The sequence below is a fragment of the Gorilla gorilla genome, chromosome 5, assembly GCF_029281585.2.
Source record: "Gorilla gorilla gorilla isolate KB3781 chromosome 5, NHGRI_mGorGor1-v2.1_pri, whole genome shotgun sequence".
Lineage (NCBI taxonomy): Eukaryota > Metazoa > Chordata > Mammalia > Primates > Hominidae > Gorilla > Gorilla gorilla.
This window is the reverse complement of record NC_073229.2, coordinates 108,914,677-108,931,258: the sequence shown is the minus strand read 5'-3', so window position 1 is coordinate 108,931,258 and position 16,582 is coordinate 108,914,677. Positions and strand designations below refer to the sequence as shown.

Sequence of the window (16,582 nt, the reverse complement as noted above, 5' to 3'; positions counted from 1 at the left end):
CCCCTCTGCCCCAATGTGTTGCGTGCACACACACAAGTGCATGCACACGCATTTTATTTTTAAAACAGTTTTACTGAGATATAGTTCACATATCGTACAATTTACTCATCTAAAGTGAATTTAATGTTTTTAACATATTCACAGATACATGTGAGTATCATTACAGTCAATTTTAGAACATTTTAACCACCCCAAAAAGAAACCCTGTATGTCTTAGCTACCATCTCTCCCCACCCTCCCTCAACCTCTTCCAACCCTAGGTAAATACTAATCTGCTTTCTGTTTCTATAGATATGCCTGTTCTGGACATTGCATAAGAATAGAAGCATGTAATATGTGGTATTTTGTGACTGGCTCCTTTCTCTTAGCATAATGGTTTTCAAGTCTCATCAATGTTGTAGCATGTATCAGTACCTTATTCATTTTTATGGCCAAACAATATTCCATTGTGTGGATATACCACATTTATTCATCCATTCATCAGTTGGTATTTGGGTTGTTTCTACCCTTTGCCTATTATGAATAATGCTGCTGTAAATTTTACATTTGTTTCTGGGTGAACACATATTTTCATCTCTTTTGGGTATATATTTAGCAGTGGACTTGTGGACTCATATGACAACTCTACGTTTAATCATTTAAGGAACTGCCAGACTGTTTTCTAACACGGTTGCACCCTGTTTTATACTCCCACTAGCATTGCATGAGAGTTCCAATTTCACCACATCCTCACTAGTACTTGTTATTATCTGACTTTTTTTTATCATAGCCATCCTAGTGGTGTGAAGTGTAATGTCATTGCAGTTTTGATTTACATTTCCCTAGTGGCTAATGACGTCAAACATCTTTTCATGTGATTATGGGCTATTTGTATATCCTCTTTGGAGAAATGTCTATTCAGATCTTTTGCCCAGTTTTAAATTGGGTTGTCTTTTTATTATTCAGTTGTAAGAATTTTTTATATATTTTAGATGCAAGACCTTTATCGGAAATATTATTTGAAAAATATGTGTAGAATTTTGTTTTTACTTCCATGGGTTTTTTGGGGGAACAGGTGGTATTTGGCTACATGTGTAAGTTCTTTAGTGGTGATTTGTGAGATTTTGGTGCACCCATCACCCAAGCAGTGTTCACTGAACCCTATTTGTAGTCCTTTATCCCTCACCCCCTTCCCACCCTTTCCCCATGAGTCCCCAAGTCTATTGTATCATTCTTAAGTCTTTGTATGCTCATAGTTTAGGTCCCACTTATGAGTGAGAACATATGATGCTTGGTTTTCCATTCCTGAGTTACTTCATTTAGAATGATAGTATCCAATCCCATCCAGCTTGCTGTGAATACCATTAATTCATTCCTTTTTATGGCTGAGTAGTATTCCATCATATATACATGTACACAGTTTCTTTATCCACTTGTTGATTGATGGGCATTTAGGTTGATTCCACATTTTTGCAGTTGTGACAAGGGACTAATACCCAGAATCTACAATGAACTGAAACAAATTAGCAAGAAAAAAATTAAACAATCATATCACAAAGTGGGCTAAGGACATAAATAGATATCTTCAAAAGAAGATACACAAATGGCCAACAAACATATGAAAAATGCTCAACATTACTAATGATAAGGGAAATGCAAATCAAAACCACAATGTGATACCACCTTACTCCTGCAAGAATGGCCATAATCAAAAAATAATAGATGTGGGCATGGATGTGAACAGGGAACACCTCTACACTGCTGGGGGGAATGTAAACTAGTATGCCCACTATGGAAAATGGTGTGGAGATTCCTTAAAGGTCTAAAAGCAGACCTGTCATTTGATCCAGCAATCCCACTATTGGGTATCTACCCAGAGGAAAAGAAGTCTTTATATGAAAAAGATACTTGAACATGCATATTTATAGCAGCACAATTCAAAATTGCAAAAATGTGGAAAAATATGTGTACAATTTTATTTGGCATGTTTTGGTAACTCTCTAAATGATCACAATCTCCATTTAGACATATTTTCTGTATTCAAGTTAACTTCAGCATGTTTTGTAGTTAAACCCTTAGAATTAAAATTAGATGTGTTGGATACATATTAGCTGTGTTGCTTAGGATTCTACTTCACTTTTCTAAGGCTTAATTACCTCACCTGTAAAATGAGTCTAGAGATAATATCTACTATATGGTGATGTACTAGTGATTAAACTGGGCTAATAGAGTAATGATTTGGCTGCAATTTCAGACAAAAATAGCAATAGCTATTATGTTTATTATTGTTGTTATTATTACGATGTGTACTCTGTTCCAAGTATATTATCTAATTTAAACCCTCAGAAAATTATATAAAACCAATATTATCATAGGTAATATTTTCCTTCTCTCAAAATTCAGGAACACTTTAAAATATTATTGTTCTATAACCATAAAAAAGGCATTCAGGCCGGGCGCGGTGGCTCACGTCTGTAATCCCAGCACTTTGGGAGGCAGAGGCGGGTGGATCACGAGGTCAGGAGATCGAGACCATCCTGGCTAACACAGTGAAACCGCCTCTCTACTGAAAAAACAACAAAAAAAATTAGCCAGGCGTGGTGGCGGGTTCCTGTAGTCCCAGCTACTCAGGAGGCTGAGGCAGGAGAATGGCGTGAACCTGGGAGGCGGAGCTTGCAGTGAGCCGAGATCGTGCCACTGCACTCCAGCCTGAGCGACAGAGTGAGACTCCGTCTCAAAAACAAACAAACAAACAAACAAACAAACAAACAAAAAAAGACGCATTCAATAACCACTGCCTGGCTAAAGATAATTACTGGATTAGAATATTTGTTAAAATTATTTAAATTTAATTTTTCAAAATCCTGGTTTATTTACCTATCCTTGTGGAGTTTAATTATTTAAACCTAGTATGACTTAAATATATACTGTTTTGTTTTTAAATATATACTGTTTTATTTAATGAAAAATATTGACAGTGTTTATTTTGGCATCCAGTTGAATTCTTTAGCAAACATTCACTTTTTTATTAAATAGATTTTCATAGTCTTTCCTCAAACATGTTTTAGTGATTTATATTCACTCATCACATTAATAAACTAAATGATAAGCAATTAATTAAATGTTTATTTAAAATACCAGAGGATAATATTTCAGTAGACAGAATTTTTTAAACAGCACATGTTAAAAAAGAAAGAAGGAAAACGTTTTGTGGCATGTACTATAAAATTCCATTGTCTCTGAAAACAGTCATCATGCCTTTTGTATTTGCTGAATTTTTAATTTACAGATGGCATTAGAGTGCTAATTATAAACACACCTTTTGGAGGGCTGCAGAAAGTTTCTATAGGCAGTTATTAAAACCAAATACATTAATCTGTGTAAAGGCTATTTCATCTTTGGATAAATAATGTATATGCTCAGATTCCACAATTATTTGAGAACCAAACACTGAAGTGAATGCTTTCATATCCCTGGAATATTATTTCTTTTACTCCTAAGAGCAATGAGTAGAGGCAAGTTTTATTATTACCCCTATTTATACAGAACAGAAAACAGAAGTTAAAAGAAGTTGTATGTCTTGGCAAAAGTTCTTCAGCTCCGAATATTTAAGAAAAATCTATTCTGTTGCTTGCATCACGAGTAGGTGATGAAGTCTTAATTAGTGAGTAGAGTGGGCTTTTCTTTCCTTCTTCTTCTTTTTTTTTTTTTTTTTTTTTTTGTCCAACAACTCTTCTATCCTTGGTGCTCTATAGCAGTGATTCTTCAAGTATAGTCCTGGATCAGCAACAGCGGGATTGCCTGGTAACTTGTTAACAATGCAAATTTCCCAGGCTTACTGAATCAGAATAGGAGGATAGAGGGTGGGTGTGGTCCAGTATTCTGTGTTAAACAAGCCCTCCAGATTATTCTAAAGTGTAAGAATCACCACTCTATAGAAATTGCTCTCTCAATGATCACTGTCAAATTCTTAATTCCAAAGTCATTGACCTTAGTTTCTATGAAATTTGCCTCTTTGGTGGCATTTAATATAACTCACCAACATCTCATTCTTCAACATCTCATCTCTTTCAAGAAACTCTGTTTTCTTGAACACATTTTTGTCTTTTCACCCCTTCTGAAACATCCTCTCACTGGTTTTCCTCTTTATTCCTAAAGGAGGAGATTTCCTAAGGTTCCTAAATTCTCTTTTTATCTCTGCTCATGATTGTTCATTTCACCAGCTCTCACAGCATTATACATGTATCACTGACTTCCAAGTCCCATCTCCTCCTGAGAACTTTCAATTCGTAAATTATTTTGTCATTAACACCATTTGTTGGGACACTACAGGAAAAAAGAAAAACATGCCCTCAGGGGCAGATTATAGAAATTTACAAAACATTTGTATGACCATTAAACCTTCATGTTTTATGGGCATTATCTCAGCATTCCCCAAGTTACTAAAATCACCTTTCTCCCTAAAATTTATTTGCTTTTTGAGTCCAATATCAGTTAAAAGTACCATCATCTACATTGAAACTATCTGACCCCTCGCTTTCCTTTATCGCCCATACCTGGCCAATACCCAAGTCTCTTTTTGTTTCTGTAAAAACATGTCTCACATGCATCTCCCTTCCTCACGGCCGATGCCTTGTGTCATGTTCTCATCTATGCTGTAGTAGATTGTAGTATATAATAGACTGCAGTATATTACTACCTGCTTTTCCATTCTTTTCTCCATCTAATATATCTTTCACAGTGTTGTCTGACTTATTTCCCTAATATTTAAGATTTAGTATTTAAAGTCACAACATTACTCTGCTTAAAAACACCCAAATAAACAAATGAAACACTTTAATACTCCAAAGTGCCCACAAAGACAAAATTCATAAATGAAACACTTAAAATTCTAAATGTAGCTTTAAATTCACCTTTCCCACTTATATGCTGGGCTGTGGTGGAAGGCATCAAGGCTCCATCTAGCTTGTGGCTGTGCTTTACATGGCCTCCATTCCCAAGACAGCTAAACATATAAAGGAATTATGTCCACTTTCCAGTTATTTTCCTTTCAGGAGACTTCCCATAAGTTGTCACACTGAGGTAGCTTAGAGAGGGTGATCATAGCCTCCCTTAAAGGGGCACAAACTTGCCATAATGATGGAGAGAGCAAACTGCTCAACAGTGCACAAATTGCACCCTGAGCTTGTGGCTAGAACATCCTGCAACAAGGGAGTAAAAGAGCAGAAGGGAAATCCTCATATTCACGCAAGTACAGAAACCCATGATTAGTCTCCTTGGGCTGACCTATGCTCACTATAATAATAAAAAACACACCCCTGGGTGGAGAATTAAAATGTTAATGAGACATGTCATATATGTACTAGTATGTACAGCAATATCACGTGCACATCCAGGAGACCACTCACAATATGCTTAACAACAATGCCCATTCCCATCCCTTTATAAATAATCATGCAAGATTCCCATAAAGGAAGTTTCCTCAGTGCCAGATGGTATTGTCTCATTCTAGAACAGTCTGCTCTGACCAAACTATCAGAGTGTATTTTCACTTTGCAATAAACTTCTTTACCTACCTTCACTTTGGACTTGCTCTCAAATTTTGTGTGTTGAAGTCAAGAACCTGAACCAGCCCACTGAAAAAAGCACTTCTGCTTACATCCTATTGTCCAGAATTTAGCGCATGACTGCAGCAACTGCAAGGAATCTGGGAAATGTAATTTCTATTCCAGGAGTTATGAGTTCAGCTAAAGATTACGAGTTCCGATACTAAGGAAGAAGGAGGAATAAAAGGTGCAAGACCATCAGCATCCTCTTACCCAGTGTTTCAAGCTTCCATTCTCGGAGAAATTCCCTAACACACAGTCTCAGTCTCACTCTCCAACAATACATAAAGGAAGCATTTCTGTATTTGAAAGATAAGTGCCCCTCCCACATCAGCATTTTACTGTCAAAGTAGAAAATACCTTAGAGATCATCTCCAGTGATAGTCTACAAACGGTTTGTTACTAATGCATAAAGAGGTAAGATCAAAAGTTGAGAATAAACACTTAAGAATTCACAGAAATTTTACATTTCTGTAACATCTAAGCTCATGATCAGTATACTTACCTCATTGAATAGAGTACATACCAGTTTGAGTGTAATCTAATTCTCTCAGTAAATCATACGTGGCACAAGCTGTGTGTAAGTCATGTATACTAGGACCATGTATCAGTCCAAAAAGAATTGGAAATTTTTTAAATTAGTCCTTGACAGAGAGTTTGAGAAGCATGGATCTAAGCCAATTTAAGGGAAGATCTGGGGCCAGAACATGGGGTTTCTGACTTCTGGACCAGCATTAGCTGTCAGGTTCTTAACTCTTCAGATGCTGGCATTGATGCCACCAATCCACATCTCTGACCACCTGGGGGTTCCATAGCCATTCCTCATCAGAGCTCTAAACCTACTGTGGCTACTGCTGAAATCTGATTGGCTTCTTTCTATCCAGACTTCAGTGCTCCTGGGATGGGTCTTGCACACCTGAGTTCTATGGGATACATTCCCCAGCATTTGCCTCCACTCCTATCTCTTACCTTCAACACCATTCTAGATCCTTCCCCAAATTGCATAAACTGTAGAAAATTATGACTCTCCTACCCAGCTTTAAAAATTTCCACTGCCTAAATGACACCCCTCCAGTATTCCCCCTTCCATAACACACACACACACACACACACACACACACACACACAAACACACGTGAAAAAAGCAGTTTGGACACAATCCACTCTCATTTGAATCAATAGTCACCCTTTACTGGTCTGACCAAGTTGTTAAATAACTAATTCACTGAATTGTTATTGATTTTTTTCAAAATGTTAGTTTTAGTGAAACTAATCAGTAGTAGATTTAGCGAAACTACATCAGCAGTTTTCACAGATGATTTCATAGGTCTGTTCATTTCAATGTCAATTTCCCATGTGATTCACATTTCAGATGCTGAAGCATTTTTCCAGGATTTAACATTTAAAACATGAGCAGACAAGCTTTCCTTTAAGTACAGTTTACAGCCTTCTCTTTTCTCAGTGGCATATGCCCCATCCTTGCCTCTACTTCTGCTAGTGAGAAGCCTTTTAAAGCACTCTTCTTTCTGGTAAAATGTACTTCCTGGATGGTTACCCTGCAATTGGTAATCTGGCAAATTGATTCTCAGACAACTGATCTAGAGCCACCACCAAGGGCTACCTCCTCTCATAGTTAAATTATGTCTTTATTCACAAAGCAAATGTTTTCAGCAGCCTGGAAGCAAATGTTTGGTGGAAAAATTATTCACCAAAATTACTGTTTTTACATATATTCAGGATGCCAAATAGCATATCAAAAAATTCTCCCCCCCATCCCACCTCCCTAAAATGTGTTGCTTCCTGTTGGCTTCTTCCATGTGCTGAAATGAAGGGGCACAGCTGTTTGTGTGTGGATGTGGGGGTGTGGAGGGGGGAAAGGAGAAAGCAGAGAGGAGAGAATGACATGAGGAAGTACAAGAGTAAGGCCTCTCCTTGCCTTTACTTTATGTGGCACTTTACCATCCTAAAGCACTTTCAAATATATAGTCTCATCCAACCTGCACAGTCAGTTAATGCATTTGCCAGGGCCCACATTATGCTCTTCATTTTTCATTTGAGGAAATGGAGGCTCATAAAAGTTAAAGAACTTACCCAAAGTCATACAGGTAGTAAGTGAAAGAATCTGTACCAGAAACAACCTCTCAATTCTTATGGTTTGCTTTGTCCTGACTCCTACTTGGACACTTTTTGACACTTTTCCCTAAAAGAATATTACCCAAATATTTTTACCTACATTTCCTTTAGGTACTATCATGGGTTTGCCTCTGACTATGCTTTCCTTGCTTTATTAGTAGAGTTAATTGATTTTTTATTTACCATACAGTTTACTTGGCTATAAACTCCTGAAGGCCAAGGCCACATCTTCTCTGTGGTCAGTACAGTTTGTAACATGTATCTCCTGTCACTCGGTGGATCTCCATTAAATTATTTTATTTGGCTAGAGGCTTCCTTAGGTGCTTTTGATATGGCCAGTGAACATTAGCCAATAAAGCAATTTATAAGATTCTGGAGGACTTCTAAGACTCCCATACAAGTTCAGAAATAAGAATAATGTTAAGCTATTTTAAACAATAAATGCAATTGTTCTAAAAATAGACAACACAGATGTTTTTCTAGTCTCTTTGACCCAATACAGATTAGCTTGCAATGTCCATTTTCTCTCCTAGAATAGAAAGATTTCTAGTTTTCTTCTCTGCTGTACTTATCATCTGGAAAATTTGATGGTACTGGTGTTGAACCAACTATCCTAAATGGTATTACAATATACTGTTCGGTGAGAAGGTAAAATGCAAGACTGTAATGGAAAAAAAAACTTAACAAGAACACTGCAACCACTTTAGAAGTATAAAGCTCCTTCCACAAGGTAGTTGGGACACTAAAACTTCCATCAAAGCACAAGAAAATAACATCAGTGGTCTGTTATCCTCTCATAAATTAACCAGACCTGAGCAAAGACGTTAGAGCAATATCAGCCCTTGTCAAACCAATAACAAGATTTGACATCTGTTAAATCATTAAAGATACAAATAAAGTGTTAACCAAGACAGTTCGAAGGGCGAGTGCTGATAGCATGTATTAGTACTAAAAGTAAAAGACCAGAAAAGAGGTGATCAAATCCTGGATTTTGGAATATCACTACAGCTTGTTGGCAAAACTTTCCCAAGTTTCAAGTCACTGGCAACTACTTTGGTAATAAAAAGACTATGGAAATCTGTAATAGAATGGCTTTGGGGGCTTTTAACACTGATATGGCTGTTACCACAATAAGTGGGTATCCCTTAGTTCTTCACATCCTCATCTTCCTGCGGGCACCTTGTTTCAATTCCATGACATATATTTCTCCCCGACCTCAAAGAGAACTTTGTCCTTGAACCAGTTCCATAAGTGCAAAGCCAAATAATGGCCTATAGCACTCCACCTAGTTTTTACACCTGATTCAACAGTAGATTCTACTTTCTCTGTCATTTGAGTCCAGGGGCATACTGGCCTTGGTGTTTCTCCAGCACAGAAAAGAGAAAAGTTTCCCTTTAAAACTTATGACAGACAGAAAGCTAGGTAGTCATCAAATTGTTTTATTTCCTTTTTCCTGGGCACAAAGAAATGCTACATTTCTCCAGATTCTTCTGCAGGTACATGGGGCTTTGGGGATGATGTCTTGCCAGTAGAATGTGAACAGAAATTACAATGTCACTTCCAGGCTGAGGTAATTAAGAACAGGTGAACTTTCTCTATACTCTTTCCTCCCTTTCCACTGCAAACATGGAAATCAAGTTCCATGGAAGTCAACTCCACAAAAAGGAGTTCCATGGAAGTCAGCTCCACAAAAAGGAGTTAACTTCTGGGTCCCTGAATCACCAATTGAAAGAAGGATGCACAGAAGAGCCACCTGATTCACTTGGCTCTTAAGTGAGAAGAAAACTATTGAGTTATTCCACAGTTATTCAGGGATTGTGTTATATTGCGGTTAGCATTAATTTTGATGACTAATAACTGCTAGAATGTTGATAGTTTCTAAAATAAATAATCCTAAGATTTACAAGATAAATGTACTGAAAATCTACCATATAAAGATTTAGATGATACATGGATGGGAATAAACATACATCCAATTGAGCTCAAGGAAACCTAACTGGCCTGAAGGGGAACAGAGATCAGCTTCCATGTGTCAATACATGGAGATTCCTACAGCTACAAGGAGAGGTACAAAGGAAGTACTATTTCACATCATACCCCACCACACCCTTGGACCTGGCAGTCAAGGAAAGAACTTCAGCAAGAATAGCCAGAGTGTGTTAGCTCACTGAAAAGGACTTTCACTGCTGTGTGGGGATGGGGCTAGGAAAAGAGAAGCAGGAGAACCCAGAGCAGGAGGGAAAGGCAACAAAACTGGACCACTTTAGCAATGCCTCCAACATGCAAGATCCAAGCTTGTACCCAGGCTCAGCAATGGGAAATTGGTTTGACCACGGAGATGGCATCAGTAACAGAGGCAACAGCAAAGTTCAGCCACTTGGTGGCATTCAGCAGTAGCAGCAGAAGCTCCAGAAGCACCAATCTTCTAGGGAAAAAGTGTGTGAATTCTGGGCCAGCTGGCTTAGGCTGAGGCTCTGGGTTGGCTACAGCATAAAAGGCTGCTTGGGGGAACTTCAGTTTAAGGTGAGTATAACGGCCTGATGGACGCAGGGCTGCAGTCCCAAAGACCTCACTGGTAGAAGGAGTTAAAAAAAAAAAAAAAGACTCTTCATAGGGATTTATTGTATCTTCTCTTAGCAGTATTACTCTAAAGATCTAAAGAGAAGTCTACTGGTTATTCTGGAATCCATTACAGAAGAGGAATCTAGAGACATACATTTCAAACAGAGTAGAGCTTTCTTCTCACTCCTTTTTTTTAAAAAAAATCTCCATTTCCCTGGGAGAGTTTTACAGAGTTGGCAAATATGGACAAAGAAACCATGCCACAGGAACAGGCAGGCCTCTCCGTCTGCCCATACTGGGGACTAGGAAGACACAACTCAATACCCACTACCTATCTTCATCAGATGAGAAAAAATTTCCCCCCATGTGTCTTTCTCCTTTCTGCCATCATAAAGCCTCCTTCTTTTCTGCCACATTCTATACATTAGCTAAGGGAAAGAGGTGAATAATTGTTCTAGACCATTCGGCCTGTACCCTTCAAACAAAAATAACAAGCACAAGCATGACTGTATATATCCTGGCTGACATGGAGACAAGACAGTAATACTTGACAGAGAAGGAGCCTATGTGTACCAGTGCCCCCAAAGTCTAGCTGTCTCTGCCAAACAGTGGGAGAGTGTTAGCTTGCTCTCTAATTATTTTTATTTTTTTGAAGCAGGGTCTTGCTCTGTCACACAGGATGAAGTGCATTGGTGCAATCATGGTTCACTGCAGCCTCAACTTCCTCGGCTCAAGCAATCCTCCCACCTCAGCCTTCCGAGTAGTTGAAACTACAAATGCATGCCACCACAACCAGCTATTTTTTGAAAAAACAGAGACAGGGTCTCACTATGTAGCCCAGGCTGATCTCCAACTCCTGGGCTCAAGCAGTCTTCCTGCCTCAGGCTCTCAAAGTGCTGGGATTACAGGTGAGAGCCACTGTGCCCAGCCATTGCCCTCTTTTTAAATCAAATTAGTGTATGTTATAAAGGGTCAGATTTTATTCACTCAAAACTACTTATTGAGCACAGTTGTGCAAAACACGGAGCTGGCTCTTTTGGAAACACTGATGTAGACACCTGTCCTGAACTCATGGAGCTTATGCCTAACAGAGAAGAAATAGTTTGCAATCACTATAATACAAGGTAGGAGTGCTATATCCCTTAAAAGAGGAAGACAGAAAATGCCATGGCAGTTAATTCAGAGAAAGATGAAGTCACTCTCAGCTATAAAGTGGATTCAGGACCATAAAATATTGGTGCTATGTGTCACCATTGGGATCATCCTGTCTAAATACTTCAGGTAGAAGCTCAGGATGTTGAGTAGTTACTCAAATTCATAGAGCCAGTGACAGAGCCAACAAGCCTCGGGCACCCTCTTCTGACTCCAAGTCCTTGTCCTCCCTGCTATGTCATGTGGCTTCTTGGAAGTTTAGTCATGGGGCTGCATCAAGCTGAAACAAATTATCTGCTGTTCTAGATTTGGCCAATCAGTACATAAACATCATGAGGTTTCTGACCTTAGGAAGCTTACAATCTACTAGAATACATCAAACATGCACATATACTTCTCCATACTTTTCTAAGATACAGCTAACCTTGGGAAATATAATATAGGGTCTTAGATACACTGGATTGATAGTTAATCTATTATCAACCCACAAGTTTTTGCAGGAAGAGAAGGGTAAGAGTTTAGTGGATGCTTAGCAGGTGAAAGAAGGGAAGACAGAAGAGGAACAAAAACAGAAGACCTCTCTGGAGGCAAATTGCCTGGATAGTCTTAGGTGATAGATCCAGAACAGAGAGCTCATCTCCATAAAACCTGGCACCACTGCTGGGTCTTAGCAAGTACTCAGTTTAAAAGCACTACACAGGAAGTGGCAGGATGAGGAAGGATTGGGGGAAGAGAGTGTGACCTTTTTTAGGCTCCCCCAAATCCCCAGTACTGAATACTTTAAAAGAATATTGACTTCCTGTAGTGACATGCAAAACCTCCCACTCCAAAATAATATTCTTTACCTTCTTTTGGATATACTTACCTCCTTTTGGAACTAATTCATGCCATGACTTATCCCAATATTAAGGTGATTCAGCTAGCTGCCATCCCCACTGGTGACTAGGAGTGGGGCTGCTACAGAGAGCAGTCAGGGACTGGCCCACTTCTGTACTTGCTGATCTAAGGCACATCTTACCAGCACTCACTGCTCTCTCCCAGAAACTGGCTCCACTCTTTAACCACTACAGACAAGCAGGGAGCGTGAGGGAGCTCAGAGATCTTGCTCATCTGTACTGACAGATCTTGGAGCTCAAATTTTAGCATTCTCCTTTGCTCTGAGGTCCAAAAGAAGAAGTACCCTTGAATGCTATGAAATTGTGAAAAAGGAGAAAGGAAACTAACATTTGTGGTACATTGATGACAATTAAAACAACAATAATAGCCTAACACTTATAAAAAGTTTCTGACATGTCAGGCTATAGAATAGTCTCTCTTTCAGCTAATAGGATAGATTTTTTCCATTTTAATAAAAATATGGAGTCTCAGAGAGAGAGTGAGAGAGAGAGAGAGATGAAGTGCCTTGCCAAGGGTTACAGCAGAGCAGGAAGTTGGCACTCAATCCAGGTCTGATTCCAAAATTCAGACAGCAAACTGCCTCTCTATAGAGAAGCAGCTTTAATCTATATGTAACAAAGTAAAAATAGCCCAGGAAGAACAGCTGTGTGTGTTGAGGTGAGGCAGGGGCAGTTGGTTTCCCAAACAGAGCAGCATGTTAAACATACTATTGCTACTGCAGCAAATATCATATCGTCGTCATCATTATCATCATCATCATCATCATCACAACCTTAGGGAATATATTGCTTTCTGTAAGTAACTGATATGATTTCTTCTTGTCTTTTGATAGGGTCATGTTTTGCTTTTTACTTTTGCTGCTAGGAAGCTCTGAGACAAATTTAAAGTTCCTCTTTAACAACTATCTAGTATTTTCCATGCATATCAGAGTTCTTATTTTCTTCTAATCTTGACTCTGGATTGTGATTTCAGTTTTACCCGGTTTTAATCATTTACTCACCATTTACATATTTATTATATGTATTCTCCAGAGACTTCTCAAAACCTTAGTGGAATAAGGTAAGGTATGCATGACATTAAGAAGAAAAGTAATTTACCTGGGTAGGGCTTTCATCTGTAGCATCACACAGATTCTTTAATCCTTTGAATTCTATTGCTAAAAAAATTCTGAAGAAAAATCAAGACACCATCTGGCTGCCTTTGGAAAGACAGAGGTACTTCGGGTCTTTGATCTGTTCTGCACATGGACCGGGAGAGGGAGAGAGGACCAAATCTCCCTGACACAGACAATCGTTTGCTTTATTAAACAAGTGTCTTGTATTACACACAGAGAGTATGCATTATGTGGATGCACACAAAAAAATATGATGAAAAGTAGATACTAAGCATACTGAGTACTTTGGGTTTTGAATCATTAACATCACAGCTGTTTCTAATAATTTTTCCCTAAATGCAAGCTTATTTCCACAGCATGTACTAATGTAACTGTAACTGCCCCAAAATGTTTCATTTTGTAAAAAATGAAGTCTTAGAAATAACTATGCAACTGAGAGTCCGTAAGCACTTTAGATCACCACCCTATATGCCTTTACTTTGCTTGTTTTTTTTTTTTTTTTTGGTCAGCTATCATTCAAGATGGGGGCAGTTTGAAACAGTTGATTTACTGATAAACTTGTGAAATGTGCCTTTCTAAACAAACAAAAAAAAAGTGGGGGGCGGGCAAAAATAACTTCACTAATGAGAGAAGTCAAAGAAAGTTACAGGTGGAGTGTCCTGGGATTTTAAATGGAAATGCAATGGAGGAGTTGCTCATTCATCCACCACTATATGGAGCGATGATAACGGTAACGGGTCTTGGGAACTTGACTGGGAAATATCCCTTAGCTGGCCAGGGCTTGAGGATACTTGGCATTTTTGTTTGTCGGTTGGTTCGTTTGTTCCATTAAAATTCTGAGGTTTAGACAGAAATTCATAAAATAAAATCTGGGGTTATCTCACACTCAAGCGCAAAGAACATTTACGTTAATATTCCTTTCAGGTCCCTCCTCCTAATTACCTTTTATTTTTAATTGTTTCCCTCCATCCATGTGGTTGCTCGCTTTTCCAGATGGCTTCATATTTTTGTAAACGGTTGGGAGACTTAGAGTCTATCTCGCGGAGGTTCGGCGCACAGAGGCCAGTGCCTTCTTTAGGTCGCTTCTGAGCGACTCGAGACGGCCTCCCTCGAATCCGCAGCAAAGAGCAACAGACAGGGCTTCCCTTTCAGTCCGGGTTGCCATGGGGCACAGCTCCTGCTCCGGCCCAGAGTGCCAGAGTCTCCCAAGGCTGCTGCCTTCAGCCAGGTGGAGGGGTCAGCGCGGAGCCAGGTACAGAGCTCCTCCGAGCCTGAGGCGGCGGGAGGTGCTGGGCTAGGCTGCGCCTCCCCAGGCAGGACGCCAGGCAGTGCGGCGGACGGTCCCCAGAGGGCGCCACGTGCCCCCGCCCGGTGCCCGGCGGCGCTCACCCGCCCGCAGCCCGGGGAGTCCAGCGGAACCTAATTGCCCATTAACCCCTTTCTGCGGGGTCTGGAGAGGGGGAGCAGGCCGGGGCCCGAATACCCCCCACCCCACCCCTAAATCTGGGCGGATTGTGAACAGCCACACAGTGGGACAGTTAAGTGTCTCTGCCAAGCCCGGTCCTTCCCTCACCGGGATATATTATCCCGCCACCATCCGGCAGGCCGGCCGGGGATTATTATCCCCGTTGTAACGCAGAGGAAGTTATGGCCGGGACGCGGTCAGGGTCACGAAATAAAAACATGTGGACCCACGGCGCGAGCTGAGCTCTGCCGGCCTACCCCGCCCCCGAATCCTGTAGAGCCAGGCGAGGCCGAGGCCCAAGGCCCAAGGCCGGGGCGTATTCGGGTTTACGTCTGCGGGAGAAAGAGGTGGGTGGTGCGGCTGGCGAAGTCAGTGAGGGACCGGAGACAGCCGGGCCTGGGGAGAGCCGGGACCGGAGACAGCCGGGCCTGGGGAGAGCCGGGACCGGAGAGTCGGGGCGCGGGCGCCGCGGAGACTCGGAGCCGCAAGGAGGCCCAGGCTCCCCGGGACGCGGCCACTGTACCTCCATAGCCAAAGCGGCGGGCGCCCAAGGCCAGAGCGCTACCGACGAGAAAGTCGGGGCCGCGCCGCCCAGGAACTAGAGCTCCTCGCGGGGACTTTTAAGTTTTCACTCACTAGGCTCTGAACCTATTTTTAAAAAGCAATTCTTTATTCAGATATGTAGAAGACTATGAATGACAGCTCCTTCTCCCCAACACCATTCCCGCCGGAGCTGCCCAGGTACTCCACACCTACCGCCTGAAGCGAATCTGCGGGCGCACGCACGCACGCCCGTCGCGCGCAGTCTCCGGGTTGGCCTCGCGTCATAGGCTGCCGGTGCAGTGCGGGAGCGCAGCCCGGGACACCGTTTGCGCGGTGGTGCGGTCTTATAGGTTCCAGGGTTTCTGAGGCTTTTGGTGAGCATTACGAGTTCCCCTTAGAGGAGTCGGGCGCCTTGCGGGGCCAGTGGCATGTGGTGGCCGTGGCTGCGCGCCCTTCTCGGCCGGCGCTCGGAGGCGCAGGCGCGGCGCGGCGCGGACGCCCGCACTAAGCTATAACCCTTGACGGGCTCTGAAACGCAGGCAGCTGAGAGGCGTTTTCGAGACAGCCGCCCCGGGAGATGATGTATTTATTTTTCGCACTTACTGTGCACTTAGCACCGAGAGGGCCGTACTTTGCACTTATCAACAGAAACCCGCGTCCCGCGCTCCCTGACTCCCCGTGGCCGCCGATGACGTGCTGCCGCCGCTGGCGCGGTTCTTGGGCCTGGGCTTTCCAACAGGTGGAGAGAGCTGGAAGCGACCGGTCGGACGAGCCCCGCTTAGCTTGACACCCACGCCTCGGGGGTTCGGGGGCGCGGCCGGCCAGGTCTTTCCAGGGAAGGGGGCGCGGGCTGGGCTGGAGCCGGGATTCCGGAGCGGGGTCTTACACTGGAAAGTGAATGCGCAGGCGGCCTCAGAACTCCAAGAAGCCGCGTTGTAGAGCTTCCCTAGGCGCCTTCTTTGATCTCTCTTAAAAAGGGTATCATTGTTAATCGCTGAGACGAATCTCCTTTTCTAGTGACTTAAGCAATCAGAGGGACTCCTCTGGGATCCAGATAAGTTGGGAATTGTTTCGACTTCCATAGTGCTTCCCACCCAAGTTTGCCTCCCAAGTCTTTTGATTTTACACGCA

At 41.7% G+C, this 16,582-nt stretch overlaps 1 long non-coding RNA gene across 1 annotated transcript in view; it reads right to left on the bottom strand.

The window, feature by feature from the left end:
* The window catches only part of LOC129534100 (uncharacterized), a 39,555-nt gene extending 22,973 nt beyond the window's left edge, over positions 1–16,582 (bottom strand). Inside the window, exon 1 of the long non-coding RNA XR_008680524.2 lies at positions 15,665–16,582. This is a non-coding gene — a long non-coding RNA (uncharacterized lncRNA). The remainder of the gene's footprint in view (positions 1–15,664) is intronic.